We start from the raw sequence: 8961 nt of genomic DNA, 5'->3' as shown, positions 1-8961 counted from the left end.
AAAAAATAAAATTGAACAAGGAGAGAAGATATTTTATTTTCTCTCATCTTCTTCCCATAGTTCATACCAGTAAAAGAGGGGTTTTTAAGCTTGAAAAATTTCAGCCACTCTCTATTCTCATAGGTAAGTGATTTTGATAGTTTTTCTTGATGATTTTTGTATTTTTGGACCCCTTGTAACATGAGCTTGCTAACGAGGGGACTATCTTGCAAAATGATTGAGAGTATAGGGTTTTTCCATGAAAGCATATGTTCTGTTAACTGAAATTTTATGGAAGAATATGAGTCTTGGATGTGTAATAAATAACTTTTGTGAAGAAGTTTTCATGGGAAACCCTAACTAAGGACCATTTTGTATAAGTAATAAAATAAGTGATAAATGTGTGTAATAGTGGAAATTTGGGCTTTTTATAATAGTAAAAAGGGTTTGGCTAGGCTTTACTAATGAGAAAATGTGATAAAAATCAATTTTCGGACCTAGGGGTAAAATGGTCATTTTTTGAAAGTCTAGGGGCAAAATGGTCAATTTGTCCAATTATGAATTCTCGAGTACCTAGAGTAATATGCTGATGAGATGAATGAATTTCTATCATTTTAGATCAAGAATTACAAAATCCGGGCCTAGACCGGGGAAAAGCAAAGCAAGTGGACTAAGCCGAACTAGTCATCTACATTTTGGATACCGAGGTAAGTTGTATGTAAATAATACAACTACATTGTTATTATATGCGTTTGAATTGATATAGCATAAATTGCTTAATTGTGGTAATGAAAATACTGATGATAATTGAGATAATAGAACTCTCGGGTGAACCTTAAGAACGAATTGGATATTCGTGCCATGACATTTGGGTCAGTTGTGCACTAGTGTAAGACATGTCTGGGACATGCATCGGCCACATTATGAGAGCCATTGTAAGACCCTTTCTGGGACATGGCATTGGCATTGAGACGAGAGCTAGTGTAGGACATGTCTGGGACATGCATCAACCTCGAGATGTAAGCCAATGTAAGACATGTCAGGGACATGCATCGACTACGAGATGTGTCAGTGTACGACCATGTCTGGGACATGGCATCAGCACGGATATGTGAGAGCTAGTGTAAGACCATGTCTGGGACATGGCGTCGGCCTCGATTTCGATAGTCAGTGTAATACCTTGTCTGGGACATGGCATCGACTTGATGGATGAGCCAGTGTAAGACCATGTCTGGGACATGGCATCGACATTATACCTTATGTTTGAGGCTTAATGAATATCCGATAGCTTTCCAAATGGTTCAACAGTGAGAATTACAGTTTAAGTTAGACGAGAAAAGTATATCCATATTGTGAGTGGTACAAGTACCTATTTGAAATGTAAGAGACGTGAACTCAATATATTTTATGTGAATTGTATTGGTTAATGATGAGTAAGTTGTGCTTATGCCTACTTTTGCATTATGAGCATGATGATGAATGGTAAAGTTGTTATATTTATTTGCATGCAACTTACTAAGCTTTATGCTTACCCTATTTCTTTCCATTTTCTTATAGTGCCTCCCAATTAGCTCGTGGATCAACAGTTGTCGGAGGCATTGATCACACTATCAATCGAAATACTTGGTATAGTTAAATCTATATATTCTTATTATGGCATGTATAGGACCCTGACTTTAGAATTTTGTGTCATTGTTAATTGGCCAAATGTGTTGGCTTACTTTAGCATTTTGATTCATTTTGTATAATGCCATGGAAATGGCTAAAGTTGAAAGTTGTTATACGAATACAAGAAGTTATTTCATGAATGGGTAATTGTTGGTTGTTTTAGTAAATATGAAATGTGTACAGACCTTAGATGCGATTGTTGGATTAAGGAATCATACTATAATGATCTTTAGCATGATGGATGTTGTTATTTTGTGTTTCAGGGTGGCAAAGGGCTTGGTAAATAGCCTTATATTGTCCACACGGGTAGACACACAGCTTTTTTCTAGGCCCTGTGTGACACACAGCCAGCCCATGGGCGTTTTGTCCGGCTGTTTGTCCCCTGCATGTAAAAATTTCAAGTCAGTATGCATGATAGTAAACACACGGGTAGAGACACGGCCATGTGTCTCAACCGTGTGATGAACACAGCCTAGCACATAGACGTGTGCCTAGGCTGTGTGACCCTTAAGGATTACTAATGTTAGAAGCAAAATGTCAAGATTTTTGGACACGAGAGTGTCATGGCCGTGTGAGGGACATGGGCCATAGACACGGGCATGTGTCAGGTCATGTGAAAACCTCTATAGGTTTGAATTTGGAATTTAATTCACACGGGCGTGGGACACGGGCAAGTCCCTAGAGTCTTAGGTCTTGTGTGTAACATAGGCCATCAAAACGGTCCTATTATAATGAACACACAGGCGTGTTACCCTTCCACACGGGCTTGTGCCCTGTTTCTAAGGTTATTTTTATTAGGTCAGGTTAAAGGCCTGAGTTAGTTTCCGAATGGTTTCTAATGAGAGTTTGAGGCCTCGTAGGCCCACATTAAGAAGTTTTAAATAAGGTTAGAAAAAGTTTTAAATGTGATCAAGTCTTGGTGACTCGAAAATGATTGTATGCATATGGTTAAGTATGGTAATGCCTCGTGCCCAGTCCCGACCTCAGACTCAGGTAAGGTGTGTTACAACAGTTTTATGGAATGATTTTGTGAAAGTTTCATTTGAAAATTTTGATGTTTGAGCACTTAATTTAGTAAAAATGAGTAAATTGTAAAAAGTGCAAGACTTGAGTTCTAGAAGCTAGAGGTGTCTAATTGCTATGAAATTTTAAATTAGAGGTCCTTAGATGGTAATTAGACTATTTGTTAAGTTAGTGGACAAAAATGGACATGAAGTAAGAGAAATTTTATGTTTTAAGTTAGGGGCATTTTGGTTATTTGGTAAATAAAGCCAAAATAACTAAAATAAAAGATATTATCTTCTACAAATTAGTCCCTTGTGCCGAAAATTGAAAGGCTCTCCATATCTAGGGTTCGTTCATCTTTCAAACTCAATTGTAAGTCCGTTCTTGACCTGTTTTTAATGCTCTTTACATTTTTGAAGTCGTTGTAACCCGATCTATCTATTTCTACCACCAATTTAAGAAATAATCAAAGTCTTAAATTTTACCCATGATAGATATTTGTGTATTTTGATGACTAATGGTAGAAAATGTAAGTTTGGTGTTAGATATACAACATTTACTAGGTGATTTTTCATGAAAATGTTAAAAAGGACCTATTTGCAAAAGCTATAAAATGAGTAGTAAAAGTGTGATTAAATGAAAAATGTGGACTGTCATGAGTATGAAAATGGTTCAGCTAGGCTTGAGTTTTGAAGAAATTGAACACATTTCTTTTTATGAGCCTAGGGACTAAATTGTAAAAATGTGAAACATTAGGGGAAAAAATGTACTTTTTTCATAATATGATTTTTGGACTGAACTGAACAATGTGTGTATTAAATAATTTAAATTTGTTATTACAGATAAAGAAAAACGAGGTTTAGGCCTAGATCGAGAGAAAAACAAAGTGTTTGACAATTAGGTTTAATTCTACATTTTTGTACTGAGGTAAGTTCGTATGTAAATAATGCATTATTCTATTTATGTTTTAAATGCTTTAATATTGTATGAATTGTGAATGAATCCTTGGATGTATTCGACAAATTTTTGAAAAGCGAGAAATCCTAGTTGAACCTTAGGAATAAAATAGGATACGAGTGACATGTCATTAGGAACCTATGTGTTTATGTGATCCAGGTGCTGGTCATGTACGTCCTACCAGTGGCTGGGTAGTCCGGTATATGTTGCGAATACCTAAAAACTTGTGTGAGTAGCATTGTATAGCTGCGTCCTGACTGACAACTTGTGTGAGCAGGCCCGTGAGTAGCTCGAAAACTAGCCTATATGTATTATGAGATGTGAGGTAGCTTTGGCTACATGTATGGCACTTATGTGCAAGATTTTCGAGTATCCGTTAATATTCCAAGTGTTCAACGGGAATGTCAAGTTGTGAAAGAATATGGTTATGTTGCAAGTTGGTATAGGTATGTACGTAAAACTCATATGTAATGAGCTCGATATGTGACGAAACCTTGGTAATCTTGTGATTGAGTAAATTATGACTATAAGATTTTAATGACATTCATTCTAACTTTCAGTATGTTATTTGTATGTTAAATGTGTAGTTGTAATGCTTATTATTTGCATAGGAGCTTACTAAGCTTTAAAGCTTACTCCCCTTTCTTTCCCTTGTCTTATAGTGTCACCAAGCTAGCTCGGGGATCAGAGACCGTCGAAGATCCACTCACACTATGAACAATTATTTTGGTACCAATGATTTCAACATTTTGAGTTATGGCATGTATAGGGGACTTGGCCATTTTGTCATGTGTCACAATTGATTTGGCCAAATGTGTTAGCTTATATTGGTTGAAAGTTCATTTTGTATAAGGCCATTGAAATTGGCTACTATTGGTATAAGTAATTTATATGGTGATGCCTTTCATGGATGTGGGAGATTACATGATTTGAGTTGATAATTATGTAATGTTTGTGTATGATAGATGGTATCGTGTGATGAATGTGTGGATATCTTGATTGTGGCTAATTTGGTTGTATGTATATGCTTAGTTTGGTGCTATGTTGTGTTTTGTAGGTGTGCACTTAAAAAGGGTGGCAAAAAGGCTTGGTAAATAACCTTATTTTTGTCCACATGAGTAGACACACGGGCGTGTGTCTATGCCATGTGTGGCACATGGTCTGCTCCATGGGCATGTGTTCTGGCCGTGTGTCCCCTGCACCTTAATTTTGAGAAACAGAATGCTAAAAAATGAGCACACAGGTAGACACACAGGCGTGTGTCTCATCCGTGTGGATGACACGGTCTCAGGCACAGGCGTGTGTCTCTGGCGTGTAAAGTCTGCACCTATTCTACGAAAAATCATAAATTTTAAATCGACCACACGGCCTAGCACACAGGCGTGTGACTTGGTCGTGTCTCTTTAATTTGTTCTTGGTTGACAAACAGAGAGTTACATGGTTCGGGACACGAGAGTGTGTGATCACACGGCCTGCCAACACGGGCGTGTGACTCCTGTTTAAGGTAAAAATGAAACACCCCTAATCCATATTCGTCATCAAAATAGGGCTTAAAGGTATTACTGATCAACCACTCCACAAAAGCATACATTTCTTATACATTAAGTATTTCCATATAAACATCAATCAAACATAACCACATTGTCCCTCAAAAGGGCTTACGAGGCTTGAAAACATGCTTAGAAGTGGTTTGAGACAAAACCAATAACATATGCAAACTTTAGGAAACTTAGAAATTTTTTTTTAATTTCAGGGTCACATACTCGTGTGAACAGGCTGTGTGACTCACACGGCCACCAGACACGCTAGTGTCGCAGGCCATGTGAAAACAGGGCATACATACTGACATGTACCACATGGCCAAGGACACGCCCGTGTGCCATGGCTGTGGGAAAACTGGGTGATTATTGACTTGGGTTACACGGCTGGCCACACGCCCATGTGCCTTCTCGTGTGCCACCCACGGCTCATACAATGCCATATCCCAAATATGGTCTTACATGTTATCACATATCGGTGCCACTGTCCCAGATAGGGTCTTACAGGAAATCGATTAACAATGCCAATGTCCCAGACATGGTCTTACACGTAATCTCAAAACAATGCCAATGTCCCTGACATGGTCTTACATGTAATCACATCTCAGTAACCTAATGTCATGACATTTGTATCTATATTATTCCTAAGGTTTGTACGAGACTTTCGGATGTCGTAACTCTGTTGACTCTTGCTTGTATTTGCTCATTCAATATTTATAGCAATGCAATGATAATTAAACATGTATAATTCAATTAAAAGACATTTATTTGCTTACGAACTTACATCGTAGTCAGAAAAGAGGAACCAGGTCGACTATTCGATAACTTTCAATTTCCCTCGATCTAAATCCGATTTTTTTCATTCTCAATCTATAATTCAAAATTAACTCGTTTATTCCTCAATTCATACAATTTCATCCAAAACACACAATTTGAGGCATTTTGCACATTAACCCCTATAGTTTCACATTTTCTTTATTTAGTCCATATTTCATAAAAACACAAATTACACAAAATTGAATAATACCCATGCTCAGCTGAATTCTCTATAGGTCCCTAGCAGCCCATATTTTACATTTATTTCTCATTTAAACCCTTCAATTTACACTTTTCATAATTTAATCCCTATTTGACATTTTTGTCAAAAATCACTTTACAAAACTATTTTAACTATCATCTAACTTCCATAATCTATCATTAATCATCAAAGAAATCAAGTATTCAATGATGGAACTTTTCAAAATCATGAACAAATTAAAAAATTAAGGCGTGGGTTAGCTAGTACTCAAAGAAACGATCACAAAAACATAGAAATCATCAAAAACCGAACAAATTTCATACATTAATCAAGCTATGCAAGTGCCAAAAATTCAAAAGCTTCAAAACCCTTTCTTTTCCTTTTATATTCAGTTGGAAGATGAAGGAAATAAAATAATTTTAGCTTTTGGTTTATGTAATATTAACATAAATAATAGTTTACCATTTTACCCTTGGTTATAAACTATTTATTCATCAACTATAAGGCCATTAATGTCCATTAACCTTATCAATGGCATAATAACATCATAAGGACCTTTAGCTTAATGAACCATAGTAATTAAGCACTTTTAACTTATAGCATGCTACTTTTATATTTTACGAGATTTAGTCCTTTTTTGCTTAAATTGAGCTATTAAACGATAAAATTAGCTCACAAATTTTTCACACATATATATTCACATGCTTTAAACATAAAAAAAAATATTAAAATAATTTTATGACCTTAGATTTGTGGTTCCAAATCCACTGTTCCAATTTAACTAATACTAGGCCATTAAAACTCTCCACCTTAGGGATTTTTGGCCCCGAAAATCTTACCATTGAATAGGTTTGGATATTGCTTTTTCATAGCATCCCATGGTTCCCATGTAGCTTCTTCTTCCCCATGTTGATGCCATAATACTTTTACTAATGCTATTCTTTTATTTCTCAGTTCTTTGATATCACGAGCTAGACTTCGAATTAGTTCTTCACTATACGATAAATCTGATTGAATCTCAACTTTAGTCAGGGAATTAACATGCGAAGGATTAGACCTATATCTTCTTAGCATCGATTCATAAAATACATTGGGAATCTTTTCTAACTCAAATGGTAATGCTAGCCGATAAGCAACTGGTCCAACTCACTCGATAATCTCATACGGTCCGATGTATCTCAGACTCAATTTTCCTTTCCTGCCAACTTCTACGGTGAAACTTTCAAAAACACTCTATCCCCGATCTGAAACTTAATATCTTTCTATTTCAAGTTTGCGTATGGTATCTGACGATCTGGCGCTGCTTTCAAACTATCGCGGATCACTTTCACTTTTTCTTCTGTTTCTTTAATTAGATCAACACCGCGAATCTTATGCTCACTAAGTTCAGTCTAGTACAACAACTTTTGACACTTTTGACCGTATAAAGCTTCATAAGGTGCCATTTTAATACTCAATTGAAAACTATTGTTATACGCAAATTCAATCAACAGCAAATACTTTTCCCATGTACGTTCGAACTCAAGAATACAACATTTCAATGTATCTTCGAGTATTTGAATAACTCACTCGAATTAACCATCTGCTTGCCGATGAAATGCGGTACTAAAATGTAGTTTCGTACCTAGTGCATCTTGCAACTTCTTCCAAAACCTCGATGTGAATCTTGAGTCAATAGAAACATGTACTCCGTGTAATTTCACAATCTCGGAGATATACAATTCAACAAGCTTGTCAAGTGAATAATCTATATGCACAGGAATGAAATGAGCTGATTTTGTCAACCGGTCAACAACAACCCAGATTGCATGTTTCTTACTCGGAGATAGGGGCAAACTCAAAACAAAATCCATAGTTACTCTATCTCATTTCCATTTGGGGATCACAATCGACTACAATAAATGAGACAGTACCTGATGCTTTGCTTTAATTTGCTGACAAATCAAACATTTAGAAACGAAATCTGAAATGTCACATTTCATACCATGCCACCAATAGAGTTGTGTCAAATCATTATACATTTTCGTACTTCCCAGATAAACAGATAAACGACTACTATGTGCTTCGTTCAAAATCATTTGAATCAACACTGAATTTCTAGGAACACATATTCTGCCTCTGAATCTTAAACAACCATCAGAATCAAATTGAAACTCTGAATCAGGGTTAGAATCACATTGTGCTCTTTTAGCTAACATTTCATTATCAGTCTTCTGAGCTTCATAAATCAGCTGTACAAACAATAGTTTTTCTTTCAACTCAGCTAATATTGAGCCGTCATTAGAAATAGCTAACTGAGTATTCATTACACGTAGAGCAAACAAAGATTTTTGGTTTAATGCATCAGCAACAACATTTTCTTTTCCCAGATGATAGTCAATCACTAACTCGTAATCTTTTTTGCAATTCTAGCCGTCTCCGCTGTTGCAAATTCAAATCTTTCTGAGTTATCAGATATGTCAAACTCTTGTGATCCGAATAAACATGGCATCTTTCACCAAACAAATAATGACGCCAAATCTTTAATACAAACACAATGGCTGCTAACTCTAAATCGTGCGTCGGGTAATTCTTTTCATGCGGCTTCAACTGTCTCGAGGCATAAGCTATGACTTTGCCTTCCTGCATCAGAACGCAGCCCAGACCATTCAACGATGCATCACTATAGATTCCAAATTCTTTACTGGATTCTGGCTGTATTAACACTGAAGCTTTAGCCAAAAGAATATTCAACTGATCAAAACTTTTCTAACATTTCTCAGACCATTCATACTTTACATCTTTCTGAAACAATCT

The sequence above is a fragment of the Gossypium arboreum genome, chromosome 9 (genome assembly GCF_025698485.1).
Source record: "Gossypium arboreum isolate Shixiya-1 chromosome 9, ASM2569848v2, whole genome shotgun sequence".
NCBI lineage: Eukaryota > Viridiplantae > Streptophyta > Magnoliopsida > Malvales > Malvaceae > Gossypium > Gossypium arboreum.
The sequence above is the reverse complement of the archived record's forward strand: the minus strand, read 5'-3'. Positions refer to the sequence as shown.